Raw genomic sequence first — 21,015 nt, forward strand, 5'->3', positions numbered from 1 at the left:
TTCAGGCTCATCCCATCCCATCCCATCCCATCCCATCCCACCTCAATCAATTCCATTCCATTCCATTCCATTCCATTCCATTCCATTCCATTCCATGTCATCCCATCCCATCTCATCCCATCCCATCTCATCCCATCCCATCCCATCCCATCCCATCCCATCCCAATCCATTCCATTCCATTCCATTCCATTCCATTCCATTCCATTCCATTCCCGTGCTGCCAGCCCCAATGTGCAGCCTGGCCTTGGGCACTGCCAGGGCTCCAGGGGCAGCCACAGCTGCTCTGGCAATTCCAGCCCAGCCCCTGCCCACCCTGCCAGGGAACAATTCCCAATTGCCAAGATCCCATCCAGCCCTGCCCTCTGGCACTGGCAGCCATTCCCTGGCTCCTGTCCCTCCATCCTTGTCCCCAGTCCCTCTGCAGCTCTCCTGGAGCCCCTTCAGGCCCTGCAAGGGCTCTGAGCTCTGCCTGGAGCCTTCTCCTCTCCAGGGCAGCACCCCCAGCTCTCCCAGCCTGTTCTCCCAAGTTCTTCTAAGCCTTCTGATGTTTACATTCTTGTAATGAAGTTTCTCACGCACTTTGATGTAAATAATTATTGTTTTTACATTCCTCTCTAGAGGAAAAGAAATTTGATGGACTGTTGGTTTGTCCAGTATCATTGGAGAAGTGGCACCGTCATCCTCCAGTCCACTGTCACTTTTGAAAGTCTATGAATGTTGGAGTCAGGAAATAAACCTCTCTTCCTCTCACCTGGAAGTTCCAGTGTCTGCATCGTTTTATTTTGTGTCCTATTGTGACACCCCCAGCTCCCCCTTTAATAAAATTAATAATATTTAAGTTATTATTAATTTGGAATTTCTTGGAAAGAGCTGAGACTTAAATATTGAAAGTTTTATACTCTTTTTAGAGGTAATTTCCCTGCATCTTTTTGCGTCGTTTTCCTGCATTTTTGAGTTGGTTTTGTGCATCTTTTTCTGGGTAGTTTTCCTGCATCTTTTTAGAGGTCATTTTACTGCATATTTTTTAGTAGCTTTCTTGCATTATTTTACTGCATAATTTTGGGTCATTTCCCTGCACCTTTTTTTCATAATTTCTCTGCATTTTTTTGCATAATTTTCCAGCAATTTTTTTCTCATTTTCCTGCATCTTTTCAGGTCCTTTTCCTGCATCTCTGGGTTGTTTTCTTGCATCTCTTTTGGGTGGTTTTCCTGCATTTTTGAGCCATTTTCCTGCAACTTTTTGGGTGGTTTCCCTGCACCTTTTCAGATAATTTTCCTGCATTTTTGGGTGGTTTTCCTGCATATTTTTGGGTAATTTTCCTGCATTTTTTTTTGGGTAGTTTCTCTGCATATTTCTGGATAATTTTCTTGCATTTTCCAGGTCCTTTTCCTGCATGTTTTTGGGTCATTTTTCTGCAACTTTTTGGAGTAATTTTCTTGCATATTTTTCACTCATTTTTCTGCATGTTTTTAAGGATAATTTTCCTGCATATTTTTTGAGTAGTTTCCCTGTATTTTTGAGTGGTTTCTCTGCATCTTTCTGGGTCCTTTTCCTGCATCTTTTTTGGGTGGTTTTCCTGCATTTTGGGCTTGTTCTCATGCATGTTTTTAGGGGTAATTTTCCTGCATTTTTGGCCCATTTTCCTGCATATTAATGTACTTTTCCTACATCTTTTTTGGGTCATTTTCCTGCATGTTTTTTGGGGTAATTTTCCTGCATTTTTGAGTAATTTTCCTGCATATTTTTGGGTAATTTTCCTGAATTTTCGAGTTGTTTTCCTGCATCTTTTTTTTGGGTGGTTTTCCTGCATATTTTTGGGTCGTTTTCCTACATGTTTTTAGGGGTCATTTTTCTGCCTTTTTGGCTCATTTTCCTGCATATTTTTTGACTAATTTCCCTGCATTTTTGAGTAATTTTCCTGCATATTTTTTGGCTCATTTCCCTGCATTTCTGCATCATTTCTCTGCATTTTTGGATGCTGTCCCTTCATTTTTGGGCTCATTTTCCCCATCCCCAGCTGGAGCTGCTGCTGTCCCTGCTGCTGGAAGGACACGCTGGTGCTGGGACAGCCCGGGCAGGTGACAGGGATCAGCTGCTGCCTCCAGCTATTCCCAGTACCAGGAATTGCTATTTTTACTCAGAGCTGCAGCGAGCTGAGCTCCTTCAACGTGTGACAACACACACGGTTTAAAGAGATTCAATAATTTCAGGGTTAGGAGGAATTTAAATTCAATTATTTAAAAATTAAAAAAAAATTTAAAAAAATTTAAATAAATAAATATTTAAATAAATAAATATCAACAGAAATAAATATTAAAATAAATAAATATTTCAATTAATAAACATCTTCAGCATCTTCAGTACTGCCCATCAGGCAGGGTTGCGAGGTCTGCAGCTCCTCCTCATTCCCAATGTTTTTCCTGCCTTTCCATGGAGAATCCAGAGCATCAATCCCACCTTTGGGCACTCGGGGAGCAGAGCTGCTAATTAAAACTTCCCAATTTGGTGTTTGGAGAGCAGCAAAGCACTGGCAGAGCCCTTCAAAGGATGAAACTCAAAGGAGAAGCAGGGGAAAAAATAATATTTTACTGTGGGAATGTGCAGGGGGAACTTCCAGAACCTCTGGAGTGGGGTCAGGCTTTGAAGTGCCTTGGTGAAAGATTTTTGCTCCTCATTGAGCTTGGGTGAGTTTAGCGAGCTTAAAACTTTTTTATTCCAGATTTAGGGGATATCCTGAGTGGGAGGGACCCGCAGGATGATCCAGTCCAGGTCCTGGACCCCAACAATCCCACCCTGGGGGCAGTGTCCAAACGCTCCTGGAGCTCTGGCAGCCTCAGGGATCCTTGGACACCCCAGAATTTCCTTGGCTTGGGGCTTAAACCTGGTTGGGCAATGCTTGGATGGGAATCTTCAATACTACTTTATTCAATCTTCAATATTATTTTATTAATGTATTATATATTTTGTATATAGTATATTACATGTATATTACATGTATATTGCATGTATACTACATGTATACTACATGTATATTATATTACATGTGTATTACATGTATATTACATGTATATTACATGTATATTATATTATATTATATTATATTATATATACATTATATACATTATGTATTATTGTATTATTTTCTTATATATTATTCCATAATTTTATTGTATATTACTATATTATAATATTATAGTTATATTTCTATTATACATATATTCATATATAGTATTTATTATTATATATTTATGTAGATATTATTATATATTTCTATATATTTATGACCTTTTAATATATTTATTATATAGTATTTCTTTTACAGTTATTTTATTAATATGAAAATGTGGCTTCCTGAGATATTAAATGGTTCCTCTGCTGGGAGCTCTGGCTGCAGACCACCCTTCCCCAAAATCCATCCTAACCCTCCTGCAAGTTTCACTCTGTTCAATATTTTCAATTTCCCAGCAGAGGAATTCCAGGGAAATGGTTTGAGCTGGGAAGGGGAGGATGGCACCTGAATGAAGACCACAAACAGCTGGGGCTGGGCCCTGGGAAAGATTTGGATCCTGGAACATTTGAATTTTTTGCCCCTCCTGATTTAATGGATCCTGGTTTGGATCCTGGCATGATGTGAATTTCAGGCCCATCCTGGTATGATGTGAATTTTTTGATCATCCTGGTATAATGGATCCTTGTTTGGATCCTGGAATAATGTGAATTTTTTGACCATCCTGGTATGATGGACCCTGGTTTGGATCCTGTATAATGTGAATTTTGGTACCATCCTGCCAGCTCATCTTTTGCCCACTTCTGGCTGTTTTTCCTTGTAGAAATCCTGTTTATTTCCAACCCTATTTTTCCTATTTCTGGATCCAATTTCCCTCGATAAAATTCCTGAGGTGCCTGTGAAAGCCCTGCCTTCCTTTGCCACGTTTCCTTGTCCTTGTGTGAATTTATTGACAAACGGCTGCACTCACCCCCTCCCCTTGTCTGATTTATTGAACAGTTAAAAGTTATTTTCTAAATAACAAAAACAACCCAGGAAAAACCCTGCCCTGAGGCCTTTTTCCCTTTTTGCAGGAGGTCACCAGGGATAGTTTGGTTTTTCTGCTGAAGAACGAATCCTCTGGAGAAGTTTGTGCAATTCAAAGGGAAAATAAAACATTGCCAGAGCTGGGAAAGGAAAGGTGTGGTGGCACTGGGAGATGGGAACACCCTGTTTTATCCTGTTTATTTTTATCCACGATATTGATTATTAGGGGTTGTTTTATTGTGAGGCTCATCTGTGGCTCCTCTGTTGATTCTCAGGACTTAATAATGCAAATTACGTGTGTGGTAATTAATTATTTCAGAAATCCTGTTGGAATCAGGGAATCAGAATTATGGATTTAAAAATCTCTAAAAATCAGGGATGAAACAAAAAAATTCCAAGATTTTTTTAGGAATGAACACCCACCTCAGCACAGGAAGCAGATGGGCTGTGAAAACCAAATTCAAGTCAGGTTTGGATTGGAAATCCCATCCAGGGCCACCCCTGCCATGGCAGAGACACCTCCCACTGTCCCAGGTGCTCCAAGCCCTGTCCAGCCTGGCCTTGGGCACTGCCAGGAATGGGATGAGCTTCTCTTGGTGCCTTGGGAAGGCTGACCTAGGACAGAAGCTGGACAGAGCTACAGAATAAAGCAGAGATTTATTAAAAGGATCTCCTCCATGGATCCGCCTTGGGCAGCACAAGAGCCCAGCCAGGGCTGCACCCAAGATGAACCAAAATGGTCCCAAAGTGCACGACCGGGCACTGGGATCAGTTCTGCTCCATTTGCATCTTGCAGTTCATTGTCCCATTCCAGCTTTAGCCCATGCATTCCCATCCTGCTTGTTTTTCTCTCTCCAGCCCACATTGTTTGTGCTCTTGGAGCTGAGATTTGGATCATTTGCCCTTGGTCCCCAGCTGGAGCAGGAATTGTTTTGTCTCCCTACTCTGTGCACAGAGCTCACCATCCCCTCATATGAAGCCCAGACCCACACACTTAAACAGCACAGAATGTGAAAAATAGAAAAGCTCAAACCTGAGGCATCACTCTGGGATGCAAGATCAATGTCTGTTTGAATTTTAAACCCAGCTCAGTGATCCTGTGTGGAATCACTGCTGCTGCTGTGCTATGAAAGAACTGCTGAGAAAGAGCGAGGTCCAAAAGCAATTTCCATCTCCTGGGGATTCTTCCCTGGAATTTGATGGAGAAGATACAGAGCTCAGAATTCAAAGGAAGTGTTTCTTCCAGATTGCGAGGCAAGATGTCTTCTATTTGCCATCTGGATGGCAGCTGTCTCCTGTTCCATGGGCAGTTTGCCTTATCTCTTCCACACCCACTCTTCCTTCCAGGAGACACCTGCTGATAACAGCTACTGAATGTCCCTGCATGGCTGATAAGAACTACAGCATCCCATTGGGAGATGGGAGCCCAGAGGGAGGAGCCAAGCATTCCTACCCGGATAGAATCTGGAGATTCTGGAACACCAGCACGGCTTCTGCACTGGATTGCCCAGAGGAACAGCAGCTGCCTCTGCCCCTGGATCTTCAGAGGAAGAGACTGCACCTTTCTCCAGGATCCCTGCTCCAGCAGAACCAGCCCTGACACTGCAGGAGGGCTGAGCCACAATTCCAATGGGACTGCTGCCAACAGCCTGACCCACACGGTGTCAGGTTGGGTTCTGACTCTGGCAGTGTTGGTTTAGTTCACTGCATGGTTTATTTTATCCTTTTATTTTCTTCCCTATTAAATAGCTGTTATTCCTGCTCCCATATTTTTTTTGCCTGAGAGCCCCTTAATTTAAAATTTATAGCAATTCGGAGGGGTGGGGAGGGTTTACATTTTCCATTTCAGGGGAAGCTCCTGCCTTCCTCAGCACACACCTGGCTTTCCAAACTGAGACAGTGTTGAGGAGTTTGGGGGACAGTGTTGAGACATTGAGCTCCAGGTGAAAACCCGGGAATTGCCAGCCCTGGGGGCAACAAAGGGACCTGAATGTCTAATTGTCATTTCTTGGTGTGTATCAGAGATGTGGGGTTTTGTTATCCCATCCTAAGGAATTAAAGGAGTTCCTAAGGACTGTCCACATCTTCCACCGGCTCAACAGTGTGCAAAGATCCCTCCTGGGATGCTGGACATGGAATTTTACTGGGATATTTTCTCGATCCAAGCAGGATGTTAGCAGGAAAGGAAGCTGTGAGGTCTCACCTGGGCTATTTCACAGTTGTGCTGTTCTGTTCCTGCTAAACCAAACACAGCAGGATCGGTGTTTATCTCTGGCCATGCAGGACAGGGGTCCCTGCCAAATCTGCTCCCAGGCTTTTCCTCACACCTGGAATCTGTTCCCTGAGTCCCTCCATGAGGGAAAACTGGGCTCAGGAGCAGTTGGTCTGTCCTAGCTGATCAAACCCAGGTCTGGATTTGGGTTAGGCTTGACTTGAGTTTGGCTTTCACAGCCCAGCTGCTTTCCATGCTGACGTGGGTGCTCATTCTGAAAAAGTCTTGGATTTGTTTTGTTTCATCCATGATTTTTCGGGATTTTAAAATTCTCCTGGATGGGTTTAAGAAGGACAGACTTCAGCTCTCTACTCCGAGTGCTGTTTCTAAAGCCTTTTCTCTTTTCCTTTTCCTTTTCCTTTTCCTTTTTTCCTTTTTCCTTTTCCTTTTTTTTCTTTTCTTTTTCCTTTTTCCCCTTTGCCTTTTTTTGCCTTTTCCTGTCCTTTTCTTTTTTCCCGTTCCCTCTTCCTTTTCCTTATTGGCTTTCATCATTTTCTTTGCAGTCTCTAATTCAGTTTGGCTTTGTTATTTTTATAACACTGTTCCCCAATCCTTGAGATCCAACTTACTTTGGGATCCTTTGTTTTTTTCTTTCTTTAAAGGGGATTCTTCCCTTTTAATATCCTTTGGGATCCTTTGTTTTTGCCTTTCTTTGCTTTTTCTCTGCTTATTTCTCCCATCTTCTGAGAGAGATTTAATCCACTGAGTCAGAGCTTTCCTGCATAATTTTCCACCATCTCCTCTTTTTCCAAAATGCCAATTCCTGCTGATTTTACACCCAATACTAAAGAAATTCATTGTCTCTGTTCTCATCCTTGAGCTTATCTAAACAGAGATTTATTTTTTTATTAATAAGAGATTTTCCCTTGAACCAAAGGCACATTTTACTGTTTTGGGGTTTTATTCTTAATTTAGTTGATAAATTTAAATAATTCATTATTGGCACGAGGCACCTGGGACTGGGAATGCCCGAGGGCAACTGGGGAGGCCCTAAATTCCAATTTCCTGCTCTCCCTGTGCACCCCAGGCCCCTTTTGGGACTGATTCTCCATCCCACCCTTCAGGAATTGGGAATTGTGATCTGCCAGCATACCTGGGAGAGGCTTTCCCTGCCAGGAAACTTCAAAATCCTTCCAATGAGGAAAAGGGGAATTCAAGAAAACAGAATATTTTGTGTTAGAACAGCAACACTGGGACAGATTCCAGCTGGAGGATCCTGCACAACCAAATCTGCCCCAAAATTCCATGGAATGGGTGCCCTGGGATATTTTTTGGGAACAGGAGGAGCAGTGGGACCTTTCCAGGGCAGAGAATTTCTCCCCCTCAGGGACCTTTAAGTCCCCTGAGTGCGATGCTCCTGAACTCTTTAACCAATTAATTATTCGTGGAATTGATATTTCCATTATTTCCCTAATTTCTGCTTCCACAAGAGCTGTTTAGCTGCGAATCAAACAGATATTCCCTGATAAAATCAGGAATAATGGGGATTTCTGTTATTTATTCTAAATGTCAGTCTTGGTGTGTAACAGAGATGTGGGTTTTGTTATCCCACCCCAAGGAATTAAAGGAATTCCAATGGACTGGCCACGTCTTTCACTGAGACTGATAAAAATAGGCCTGGTTTTAGGCAAGCTGGGCTATTAAATTCAGTTTTAATCAGTAGGTTTAATAGAGATCCAAATTCTTCCACGCTTGAATTCCCCTGTGTTCTGGTCAGTGCTTGATATCAATATCAAATGCATATTTTTGGTGTAAATAATCAATATTTCAGGCCAAATCTCCCAGCTCAGTGTTTATTCAACCTTTTAAAATCCATTTTTGGAGCTCCTACCTGCAGCTGCCACTCAGCTCCTGGCTGAACTCATTTTCTCCAGGGTTAATGAGAACAAATCCTTTGAACTCCCTGCTCATTTCTGTCTGATTTGGTGCAGGGCTCTCCCTGACTGCCTTTCCAGGGAAATTGTTTACAGGAATTATCAAGGGTTCCACCATGAAAAAGTTTGATTCAATTAATTAGAAATTCAAGACTTGGCCTTTGGCCAAAATGTAATTTACTTCCCCCGAGCCTGATTTGAAATGAAATATTCAGGCAGGTTTGAAGCTAAAAAAAGAATAATCATAAGTTTTCTTAGCTCTTCTACTGTTAAAAAAGAAACCAAACAAAATAAAATCCAGCAAACCAACCAAAAAAACCTCTAAAATTCCCCAAACCCAAATGACTGAAATGTGCAGAAATATTTCAATGTGAAAATGAAATTTGGGGGAGTTCTAAGCCAGGCCTGGCTGGGCAGGGAGGGTGACCTGGGAGCAGATGTTGATCCCAAATCCATCAGTGGGGTGGAGATGGGGCCCAGTGCCCGCACTGGTCCCAGTACAGCTCTGGAGGTGCAGTGGGCACCAGAGCCTCCGTGGAATTGTCCCAGGGTTTGGTCCATGGAATGTCAAATGGATTTTTTGGTGTAAATAATCAATATTTCAGGTCAGACCTCCCTGCTCAGTGTTTATTCAACCTTTTAAAATCCATTCTTGGAGCTCCTGCCTGAGGCTGCACATCAGCTCCTGGCTGAGCTCATTTCCTCCTTCCTGCAGGCCCAGCCTAGGCTGGGATTAACAAACCCTGAGCCAGGGATCAGCCTCAGGGTGGGATCCTGACCTCCAGCTGGGGCTGCCCCACTCCCCAAACTTCTGCATTTGGGGCTCCTGGGGGACTCCAGAATGTCCAAGTGTCCTTCCTGGTGGAGGCACCTGGATACACCCAAACGTCCAACCTCCATGGGACTGGGGCCTGAGCAGGGCCAAAGATCATCCCTGAGCAGGGACAGAGGTCCCTCCCAAGTGATCAAGGCCAGGATGTGAGGAGATGTTCTGTGTCCCAGATTTCCAACCTGCTGAGGATCCTCTTCCCTTCCTACTGAGGATCTTTTCCCAACTGTGGTGACAATGCATTTTAGGTTGGAAATGCAAGATTTACCTGGGGCTGTGTGTTCTGTCCCCACCCGTCAGAGCTGGGGCAGTTCCCTGCTGTTCTTGGGGCAGTTCTCTTGATCTCTCCCACAGCCAATCCTCCCTCCAGGAGATCTCTGCTCTCCATGGCCACTGAGTGTCCCTGCAGGGCTGATCCAATTCCAGCATCCCATGGGGAGATGCTGCGCCCAGGGCAGGAGCCAAGCATTCCTACCTGGATCCAATCTGAGCCTGGCACAGCACAGCAGCCTTTGCCCCCTGCACTGCCAGAGGAGCAGCTTTCTGCTGCCCTGCATGGCCAGAGGGAGCCCAGGCCCATCTGCAGCAGCCCTGGAGCTGCAGAGGAAAACTCCCCCCTTGTGCAGGATCCCTGCTGCAGCAGAGCCACAGCTGGCACTGCAGGAGGGCTGAGCCCCCATGGCATGGGGCTGGGACACCAGCCTGAGCCACAGCGTGCCAGGGCCTGCTCGCACTCTGGCAGTGGGGTTTTGTATTACTGCATTTTAATTTTATTTTTATTTTCTTCCCTAATAAAGAACTGTTATTTCTGCTCCCATATCTTTGCCGGAGAGTCCCTTAATTTCAAATTTATAATAATTCAGAGGGAAGGGTTTGCATTTTCCATTTCAAGGGAGGCTCCTGCATTCCTCAGCAGACACCTGGCTGTTCAAACTAAGACACTTGGTGACAATCCTGTTCCCATTCCTGGTGAGGATCCTCTTCCCAACCTTTCTGAGGATCTGAATCCCAGTCCTATGCAGTGCCCCACTTGCTGTGTGTCTGGAATGTGTTCAGCTGGAATTCCCATCCCCACCCCCAGATCAGTTCTGGTACTGCCTGTGTCTCTCTTGCTCCAAAGGGAGTTTCTGTCCCAAGGTTTTGCTCTTTTCCCTGCAGTGGGACATGGGAGGCTGGACTGGGAGGAGGATGGGCAGAAGATAGATTCACACCCCTGATTGGATTTAAAATTAACTCCCAAACTATTTAAATCTCAGGCTTTTCCAGAATTTTAAAACTGAATCCACCTTGGTGATGGTTCTTTGGGATCAGCAGTAATTCCAGATCCATCTGGGAAATGGGACTGTGGTTATCCGTCCTCCCTGCAGCAGGGAGGTCACAAACCCTGCACACTCTTTCTTCTCTCCCCACACCATTTATCGCCCCCCATCCCTCCACTTGCACTTTTTTTACAATTCTGGAACAACACAACAAGGCCTCAGTAACATCTGGGATGGGCTTTGATGTTCACAGGGGAGAAAGTGCTCCCAAAGTCAGGGATTTTCCTGGTCCTTCCCTTAAATCCTCACTGAGTCCAGTCCAAGGTGAGAGATCAGAATTCCTGATGAGGAGTGGGAAGGGGGACCATGGATTATCCATCTTCCCTGCAGCAGTGAGTTCACAGAACCTGCAGCCTCTTCTCCTTCTCCCTACACACCGTTAAAGGAATTCTGATCCCTCCACTTGCACCTTGTGAGGAGACAGTTCCAGAATAACACAATGAGATGTCAGTAATAAAGGCAGTGATTCTCCTGGTCCTTCTTTTAATTCCTTTCAGGGTTGGATTCAAGAGGAGGGTTCAGAATTCCTGATGGGAAGTGGGAAGAGGGCTGGAGAGGTTCAGAATTCCTGATGAGAATTGGGAAGAGGGCTGGAGAGGTTCAGAATTCCTGATGAGAATTGGGAAGAGGGCTGGAGAGCCCCAGGAACCTCCTGCAAGGCTGGCTGGCTCCTGTCACACTGAACCCCCCTGGAGAATGGAAAGCAGCTCCCTCCTTGCTCCACCCAAATGATTTTATACTCACCCCTGGTCTTTATTTCATTCTTCTGCCCATTCACTATTTTAATTATGAACTTTTTCCCCCTCCCTGGGCAGCCAAACCTCTCAGATTTTGCCTTTTCGGTCGGGTTATTTCGGGAACTCATTAAATGCCTGGGTCACGTGCTCGTTATTAGAACGAAAACAACCCGGTGGCTGTGCCACGGGAGAGGCTTCCTGGTGAATTACCGGAGTTAAGCACTGGCTTAACAGCTTGAGGCTCCTGGAACATTAGGCAGGGTTTTTTTAGACCTTTAATGCACGGCAGATTACGCCGCTTCCTGCTCGGAATGGTTTGAGGTTGGTGTCTGTGGTTGGTTTAATGGGGATGCTGCAGGGGGAAATGCAGGAATCAGAGAGCCTGGCTGAGGACAGGGTTTGGATAAAGGGAGGGGGACCCAAGCCATGAGCAAGGCCCATCCTGGGGCTGGGGAGCAGAATCATGGTGGGATGCACCAAACTCCAAATATTGGTGTCAGACCTTGAGAAATTATTCCTGGGAGTAATTCCTTTCTCTCCTCCCTGGGAACGATTCCTTCCTCTCCTCCCTGGGAACGATTCTTTCCTCTCCTCCTTGGGAACGATTCCTTCCTCTCCTCCTTGGGAATGATTCCTTCCTCTCCTCCTTGGGAATGATTCCTTCCTCTCCTGCCAGCTGGGACCATCTGAACTCCTGGTTCCACTGGGAGCTGGAGAGCCCCAGAACCTGCCCAGAGCAACAGCAGGGTCAGAGGGGAGACAGCAGAGATGGGGAATCAATGATCACCCTGGAGATGAGGGATCAATGATCATCCTGGAGATCAGAGATCAGTTTTCTCTCTTGGATATCAGGGATCAATGATCACCCAGGAGATGAGGGATCAATGATCATCCTGGAGATCAGAGATCAGTTTTCTCTCTTGGATATCAGGGATCAATGATCATCCTGGAGATCAGGGATCAGTGATCACCCTGGAGATGGAGGGATCAATAAAACCTCTCAAGATCAGGGATGAATGATCACCCTAGATATAGGGGATCAATGATCATCCTGGAGATGAGGGATCAATAAACACCCTGGAGATCTGGGATCAATGATCATTTTGGAGATGGGGGATCAATGAACATCCTGGAGATGGGGGATCAAGATCACCCTCAAGATGAGGGATCAACAATCATGCTGGAGATCAGGGATCAATGATCACTCTGGAGATGAGGGATCAATGATCATCCTGGGAAAGAGGGATCCATGATCATCCTGGACATCAGGGATCAATGAATACCCTGGAGATCAGGGATCAATAAATAACCCCAGCAGCCGTGGCCACAGGGAGGTTGGGGACTTAATGCTGTGTCCCTGAGTGTCACCAGGGGACAGATCTGAGGGGCCAAGTATTGCAGCGCAATATTTGCAACAGAGCTTTATGTGCATTACTGCAATGAAGCTTTTCTGGCTGTCCTTGCTCTGCTGGGACATTCTTTATCTCATAAAGGCAGTTTGTAGGGATTTATATCACTTTTTGGTCAAAAATCTGTCTGATCTGAAAAGGTTCTGGGCTCAGGGACAATTCAACAGGAAAAGCTGTCCAAAACTCCCAGTTTTCTCATCTGAAACTTGAATTTGTTGTGATTTACCCATCCGTTGCTATCAGATGGCAACTTGGGAACACAGAAGCAACAATGCAAATATTTGCAGAGGTTTGCTCTCCTTCAATCAGTTAATAAATGATCATTTGGGTGTGCAGATGAGCTTAGGGATCTGCATCTTAAAATCAGGGCAGATGATGGAAAGGGAATCCCAGGCCCACATCTGGGATGCAGTTTGCTGTCCCAGAGAGTGCCCAGCCCCAGAAGGAATAGCAGGAGAAAGGAAAAGGAGAGAGAGTTGTACCAAAAAAGAGATGTTGGCACCATGTGGGCTCTGATTGCTCAGTGATTTTTATTTCCCCTTTTTGGGCTGGGCCTCCTTCAAACAAAATGAACCAGGCTGAGCTGTCCAGGGAAATGTGGAAAAGGACTAAACCCTAATTTGCTGCTTGGTTTTGGGATGAATTTATTAATTTCTCTTTATTTCTCTTTCCATGAGTGAATCAGGTGCCCCAACTTCTACTTTGTGGGTTTTTTCAGAAAGAAACTCCTAAGAATATTGTGGGGTCAGAGGGAAGCTTCAAGGACCCTCAGGAAGGAGAGGAATTGTTCAACACCTCCCCTCCATCCCTTTGGTAGAGCAGGACAGGGATGGTCTGGGAGAGAAAAATGCAGAGCAGACCTGGCAGAGCTCAGCTCTGTGAGCTCCCACCCATTTTGGGCCTTTCCTCTGAATTTTCACAGGGGATGAGCAAGATCTGGGCTTGGCTCAGTGAGGAGGGACAAGGTCTCCAGATCAGGACCTTGGAGAAGCTCCTGGCTGGTGACAAGGCTCAGTGAGGCTGCAGAGCCACCACTCTCATTGTCCAATTTCCCAAAGGAAATCTCCTCGTTTGTATCTCCTGGGATTGGTTCTGGGCACTGGGGTGGATTTATTTTGGGCAGGAGCTTGGAGATTGTGTGTTCCTGCTCACACCAGCTCTGGGTGCCCAGCTATGGAGTGATGGTCACTCTGACTGCCCAGTTACAGGTGATGGTCACTCTGGTTCCCCATTTATGGGCTGATGGTCACTCTGGTTGCCCAGTTATGAGGTGATGGTCACTCTGGTTCCCCATTTATGAGGCAATGGTCACTCTGCCCAGTTATGGAGTGATGATCACTCTGACTGCCCAGCTATGAGGTGATGGTCACTCTGACTGCCCAGTTACAGGTGGTAGCCACTCTGGTTGCCCATTTATGGATGATGGTCACTCTGATTCCCCATTTATGGGCTGATGGTCAGTGTGGTTGTCCAGTTATAGATGATGGTCACTCTGCCCAGTTATGGGCTGATGGTCACTCTGACTGCCCAGTTATGGGTGATGGTCACTCTGACCAGTTACAGCTGATGGTCACTCTGGTTCCCCATTTATGGGCTGATGGTCACTCTGGCTGCCCAGTTATGAGCTGATGGTCACTTTGGCTGTGCAGCTATGGGCTGGTGGTCACTCTGGTTCCCCATTTATGAGGTGATAGTCACTCTGGCCAGTTATGGGCTGATGGTCACCCTGGCTGCCCATTTATGGGCTGATGGTCATGCTGGCTGCCCAGCTATGGAGTGATGGTCACTCTGCCCAGTTACAGGCTGATGGTCACTCTGGCTACCCATTTACAGGCTGATGGTCACTCTGCTTTTCCCAGCAGCCATTCAAGGTTTAGATGCCACCTTGTGACACTTCCACAAACTCCCACAGCTCTTTTTGTCACTTGTGGCTGTGAGAATTGAGGCTCACAAATGCCACCAAGGCCTGGGTGGCACAGTCTGGTGGCACCAGGTGATCTGGGCTCCCATGGGTGCCATTGGTGGGAGCCCGATGCCACTGTGGTGGAGCCACCTCAGTATCTCCACCTGTCCCCCTAGGTTCTCCTGGGTGGTGCCTGGTACCTTGCACACCCTTGGACAATCAGTGGAGCCCTGGCTGGGGTAGATGATGGAATGCCTGGTTTTGGAATTCCTCTTGGAGTCTGGGAGAAGAAGGGCAGCGTGAAAAGCTGTGAGGGGGGTTTGGTTTGCTCAGTGGGGTTTTTTTACTCAGTGAGGTTTTCTAAAAATTTTTTGCTCATTTGGGTTGCTTTTTGCTCAGTGAGGTTATTTCTTGGTCAGTGAGGTTGTTTTATGTCAGTGAGGTTGTTTTTTGCTCAGTGGGGTTGATTTTACTCAGTGAGATTGGTTTTTGGTCAGTGCGATTGGTTTTCGCTCAGTAGGATTGTTTTTTGCTCAGTGGGGTTTTTTCCACTCATTGGGGTTGTTTTTTGGTCAGTGGGCTGTTTTTTGCTTGGTGAGGTTCTTTTTTGCTCAATGGGTTTATTTCTTGCTCAGTGAGATTGTTTTTTGCTCAATGGGGTTGTTTTTTGGTCAGCAGGATTGTTTTTTGCTTATTTGGGGTGTGTTTTGTCCAGTGGGGTTGTTTTTTGCTCATTGGGGTGAATTTTTGCTCATTGGGGTTGTTTTTGCTCAGCAGCCCGATTCTCTCATTTCTCCACTCCGGTTTCAATGCCTACAGTGACACACAGTGGTGATGGGCTCGGCTGTGCCACAGCACTGCCTGGACCTGGGGGACAGTGGGGATGGCAGCAGTGGTGGCCTCCAGGCTCCCCTTGCAGGAGGATCCACCTGCTGAGGAGCTTTGGGCTCTCCCATGGCCACCCAAGGAAGCTTTGGAGCTTCCAGCCCTCCATCCAATCTGTTGCCCATTTCCCACTGAGTTTTCCCCCAATCTGCAGAGAACTTCATGTTCCCTAAGCTGATTTGTGCCACAAATGCCGCGCTCAAATCCTCTTTCGTTTCTGTGACAAGGCAATATTTTTTTATCCTTGTGTAAGCAGCCAGGAGATAAAAGTTGGCTTTTGGCTGTCGTGCTCCCCCTGTTCCTTGCACTCCTGGAGAGCCCAGCAGGCAGAGGTGGCTCCATTGTTCCTCAGGAGAACATTTTCCATTGTCCCTGGATGTGTTCCCCTTCCATTTTCAGGTGTTTGCAGGGCAGGTAGATACCTGCAGGTTTTCCTCAGGAATATTCCATTCTGCCATTCCATTGCTTCATTTCCAAAGGATTTTTGGATTTATTTTCTTTTTCCTCACGTGCTTGGAGAAGGAAAATGATCAGATGAGAAGTTTTGGGCTGTCTTCCCACTTGAGCTGGAATCACAGAATCCCACACTGGTTTGGGTTGGGAGGGACCTTCAAGCCCCATCCTGTTCCATCCCTTGGGCAGGGACACCTTCCACTGTCCCAGGATGCTCCAATCCCCGTCCAGCCTGGCCTTGGACACTTCCAGGGGAGCTTCAGGCAAGCCCCTATTTCCAAACCCAATCTATTGAAAATACAAAGAAAATACTGACACAGATCTTGTTAGAAAGCTCTGGAAGTAAGGAGCAAGCTGCAAACACATGCCTTGAAAATGGGTGGAAAAGCCAGGAATGCTCCGTTTCTCGGGGCTCACCCTCCGAGGAGCCCCGGCACCGCTCAGTGCCCGGGCAGCGGCTCCAGATGCGCGGGATCCCCCCGGATGCAGGAAAACGAACCCGCGCTGCTCAAGGTCAAGCTGCTGCCAGCTCCATCCCTCGCAGCCCAGCCGGAGGGGCACAGAACCCAAATCCCCTCTCCCCGTAGCCCCGGCAGGGCTCGCAGCCGCGGGCGCTCCCGGGGGGCTCGGGGCGGGCAGCGATGCTGCGCTGCCGCTGACATTTCCGCCCGCCCGTGCCCAGCCAATTGGCGGGGCTGGAGCAGCCACACATGAAATATGATGATTTTCAGCAGGAGGAGGAGGAGGGGGAGAGGGCGGGAGAGCCGGCGGCTCGCATGCCGGGGGCTGCGCACAGCCCGGCCGGAGGCGAGCGCGGCCGGAGGAGCCGCAGCACCCCGGGGATGGCCCCGAGCGCTGAGCAGGAGGATGCCACCGCCACCCAGGTGGGCCGGGCACGGTGGCACCACGGCCGGGGGACGCTGCCCTGGGGCCTGGGGACGCGCAGCTTTGGGGGGATGTGCGCTGTGCCCCCCCAGAGCCGATGGCTCGGCGCTGTCCCCGCAGAGCTGTGCCGCACACGGGGTCACCGGCGCTGCTTAGCGGAGGGATGAACTTTTTTTGGGGGGGGGTTCGGTCGGGTTTGGTAAAAACCCGGAATATGCCAGCCCTGGAAGGACGCGGTGCTGCTGTGCCAGAGCTGCTCGGTTCAAACTTCGCAGCCTGGTCCTCAGTTTGATGGGAAGCACTTGACAGAGCCGCTCTGTGCCTGGCGTTAACCCTCTCCCAGCTCGGGCCGGGCTGGAAGCTGTTAATCCCGAAAAATTCACTCGCAACAAATTTAACCCCACTAAGAAGCCACGGCAGAACTCTGGGAATGGCATCCAGCAGCTGCTCCTTTTTATAATGACTTTGCATTTATCCCGGAGCCGGCTGGCGAGTTCGCACTTTATTATTATTATTATTTCCCCGAAGGGGAGGGGGTCCGATTAAAAATAATAATCATACAATAATATTCCCGAGGCAACCCTGGGAGGGCAAACCACACCTCCCCGTGCTCCGACTGTGCCACCGCTGTCGCTTTATTAATTTCCCTGCGCCGTGAGTGACAGTCCTCCAGAAGTGATAATTGGTGCGCTGTGTCTTTAAAAGGTTAAAACCCTTTTCAAAAAGGCCTCGACTCATAGTGGGAAAAGACAAGAGAGGCTTTGGCTGGCTTTGGATCCAGAAAACAGCTGCTGATTAGAGTCTGCGTCTTCGGGCTGAATTTATTACATATTTTTCAGCAGCAGGGATTCTAGGAGGAAGCTTCCGTTTGGGTTTCTTGATCGTGGTTTATTTTTATTCAGAGGAATAACAGAGGAAGGATTTGTTCCGGCTGGAGCATGCTCACAACCTGCAAGACCTCCCATTATTAAACTGCCTACTTTGGGCTTTAATATCCATGTGGTATTTTTTTGATTTTTATTAGCGTTATTATTATTTGGCAGCGTGCATCTGTCTATTTTTTTTTTTAATTTTTTAAAATAATTTATTCGGAGAGGAAGCTGATCTCGCAATGAGCTTTCTCCTTCCTTACTTGAAACAGGTGCTAATGAAAGAATGCAAATAGCACCGGCTGAGCCGAACATTTCATAAAGAAGGAAACAGCCACCGACCCCAAGCGCTCCGGGATCTGCCCGCTGGCCCCCGGCAAAGGTAGGCACGGGAGCTTTTGTCGCTATTTTTTTGCTGTTGTTCTCTGCGTGGATCTTTGGGATTTTTTCTCGCCCTTCCTTCCTTCCTTCCCTCCCTCCCTGGCTGGTTGCGGGTGCCCAGCCGGCCGGCCAGATTCCATTTTTTCCTTCCCAAAGGTGCCAGCTCGGCGTCCCCGCGTCCCCAGCGGGGGTGGCCGCGGCCACCTCGGCGCTGGGCGAGCGCCCCGAGCCCGGCGCTGTCAGCGAGCCCAGCCCGGAGCCGCGGCCCCGCCACGCTCGCAGCTACTTTGCCGCTTAATTAGCCCTGGCTGTCGCATGAATTTATCGTCGCTTGACAGCAACTTCATTTTCTCCCACCGTGCGGGGAGGAGGAGGAGGTGGAGGAGGAGGAGGAGGCGATGAATTGGCGCTGGCTGGTGGGAGGCAGCGCTGGGGGCGGTGGGAGGCGATCGCGGGGTGTGACAGGGACGTGCCAGCCGGGCAGGGGCGTGCGGAGGGACACGGGCACACGGGCTGGGGACGTGTTGCTCCGGGGACAGCCGCGTCCTGCCGGGGCCCCGCCGGGCCTGCGCCGCTGCCATCCCTGCGGCTGCTCCGCGATGCTCCGGCGCGGAGAGAAATACCCAAATTAAACAAATGTAATGACATTCCGAGGCTGGTTTCAGCAGCGAGGTCCCTGCTGGTGTGTGATCCCTGCACAAAGCGCTGCTGTTGGGGTTTTTTTCCTACTCCTGCTTGGTTTTATTTGGCCGTGGCATTCGGGGATCAGCCTGCGAGGTTTGTCCTTTGGGGAGCCCGAGTTTTTGCCGCTGTCGGAGGCAGGTGGAGGCATCCGCAGCCCCTTGCGGTACCTGCCCGCGGCTCTGGCCGGGTTTTGTGCCGTGTTCCCAAGCCCAGGCTTGCAGCAGGGACTGCAGTGGCCTCTCCAAGGGCCAAATCCAGCCCTCCTTGGGATGATCCAGCTCCTCTGGCTGTGGGAGCCTCCGAGGGCAGGGATTAGCCCTTTGTCTGGAAGTTTGTGTTTATATTTCGGCGTGTTTAAGCGTTCCATGTTTCTGTTCTGGCTGTGCACGCAGGATATTTGCAGGGGTTTTGCCTGAGCATTCAGGAAGGGATCTGCAAGAAAAGTTTCCCCCGATGAGTTGTGCGAGCTGAGGGTGGGCAGCACGTGAAACAAAATATTTATTTTATATAAACAGCCCCTTGAAGCTTCCTCCAGAGAGAACTTGGGAATGTCTGACCTGACAGAGGAAAAGTACCCAAAACTCAATGTGCAGCCTGGTCTGTCCATCCCTCCCCCATTCCAAAAGCAGATGATTTTTAATTAAGAATTTGATATGGGGTGTGTGTGCAGGAAAATAGGATTAAAATGTGCTCTGGAGGCAGCAGGATGGGAATATTCCTGTGCTCCTGGTTTGGGCTGGGTGAGGGCCAGCAGCACCTCATGTCCCCTGCCCTGCTGCTCTGGGAGACAAATCCAGGTGCTGATGGCTGCTGGAAAGCCCCAGCCTCGGGCTCTGGGATGTGAGAACATGGATTTTACCCAAAACCTCGTGTTCCATGTGCCGAGGCAGCTGCTGCTCCTGCAGGATTCACTTCTTGCCGTGCCAGTAACGGAGTTTGCCCAATGTTTCTTTTTAAAAAAATTTCTTTTGGTGGTTGCAAAGCCGTACCAGAGCATGGGGGGGTCTGGCTTTATTCCTTCCCCCTGTGGCTCAGTCGAAGCACTCGGATCTGTCCCGGCAGTGCTGTGGGCTGCTCCTCCCCACGCCCAGCACTGGCTGTGCTCAGGGAAACATTTGGGATGGGAAGAAAGCCCAAGTGAGTGGTGCCTGATGGGGGAGGATGGAAGGTGTTCTTCCTGTGGAAAGTGGTGTTTTCCCTATGGAGATGTTTTATTTGTGGAAGATGGCATTTCACCTATGGAATTTTGTATTTCCCTTATGGATGTTGGTGTTTCCCCCATGGAATTTGGTATTTTCCCTATGGACATTGGTGTTTTCCCTATGGAAGATGGTGTTTTCCCTATGGAGATGTTTTCCCTACAGAAGCTTGTATTTCCCCTATGGATGTTGGTGTTTCCCCCATGGAATTTGGTATTTCCCCTATGTAACTTGGCATTTCCCCTATGGAAGTTGGTGTTTTCTCTCTGGGAGTTGGTATTTCCCTATGGAAGGTGGCATTTCCCCTATGGACATTGGTATTTCTCCTATGGAATTTGGTGTTTCCCTTATGGAATTTTGTATTTCCCCTATGGAAGGTGGCGTTTCACCTATGGATGTTGGTATTTCACCTATGGAAGGTTTTTCCCCTATGTTAGCTGGCATTTCCCTATGGAAGTTGGTGCTTTCTCTATGGACATTGGTATTTCCCCTATGGACATTGGTATTTCCCCTATGGAAGGGGGTGTTTTCCCTATGGAGATGTCTTCCTTATGGAAGGTGGCATTTCACCTATGGAAGTTTGTATTTCCCCCATGGACGTTGGTGTTCTCCCTATGGAGATGATTTCCTTATGGAAGGTGGCATTTCCCCTATGGACCTTGGTATTTCCCCTATGGAATTTGGTATTTCCCCTATGGACGTTGGTGTTCTCCCTATGGAGATGATTTCCTTATGGAAGGTGGCATTTACCCTATGGACATTGGTATTTCCCCTATGAACCTTGGTATTTCCCCTATGGAATTTGGTATTTCCCCTACGGAAGGTGGTGTTTTCCCTACAGAAGTTTGTATTTCCCCTATGTAAGTTGGCATTTCGCTCGTGGAAGTTGGTGTTTTCTCTATGGGAGTTGGTATTTCCCTATGGAGATGTTTCCCCTATAGAATTTGGTATGTCCCCTATGGACATTGGCGTTTCCCCTATGAACATTGTTATTTCCCCTATGGGCATCGGTGTTTTCCCTATGGAAGGTGATGTTTCCCCCATGGAAGGTGGCATCTCCCCTATGGAAGTTGGTGTTTTCCCTATTAAAGCATCTCCTATGTTGAGTTTTAGTTTCTGTGCTGCCTCTGGGGCCATGAACATCTTCATGCACAACCCAAACCTGGTCTAGCCATTGGGCAGGACACAGTGGGGTTTGTCCCAGAGCTCTCAGCACAGCTGGTGGCACCTGAGCCCTGCCAGGAGCATCTCTGAGGCTTCTGTGACACCCGAGTGTGGCTT

The 21,015-nt window shown here is 47.9% G+C and overlaps 1 protein-coding gene across 2 annotated transcripts in view; it reads left to right on the forward strand.

Annotated features, from left to right (window-relative positions):
• The first annotated feature begins 17,360 nt into the window (after positions 1-17,360).
• HIVEP3 (HIVEP zinc finger 3) overlaps positions 17,361-21,015 on the forward strand; it is a 297,820-nt gene continuing 294,165 nt past the window's right edge. For both annotated transcript variants that reach the window (XM_054292448.1, XM_054292449.1), the window contains exon 1: positions 17,361-17,852. The gene's annotated coding sequence lies outside the window, so the exon portion shown is untranslated. The remainder of the gene's footprint in view (positions 17,853-21,015) is intronic.

This window comes from Melozone crissalis, unplaced genomic scaffold (genome assembly GCF_028551555.1).
Source record: "Melozone crissalis strain CALT ecotype California unplaced genomic scaffold, PUWL_Pcris_2 ptg000111l_1, whole genome shotgun sequence".
Classification (NCBI taxonomy): domain Eukaryota; kingdom Metazoa; phylum Chordata; class Aves; order Passeriformes; family Passerellidae; genus Melozone; species Melozone crissalis.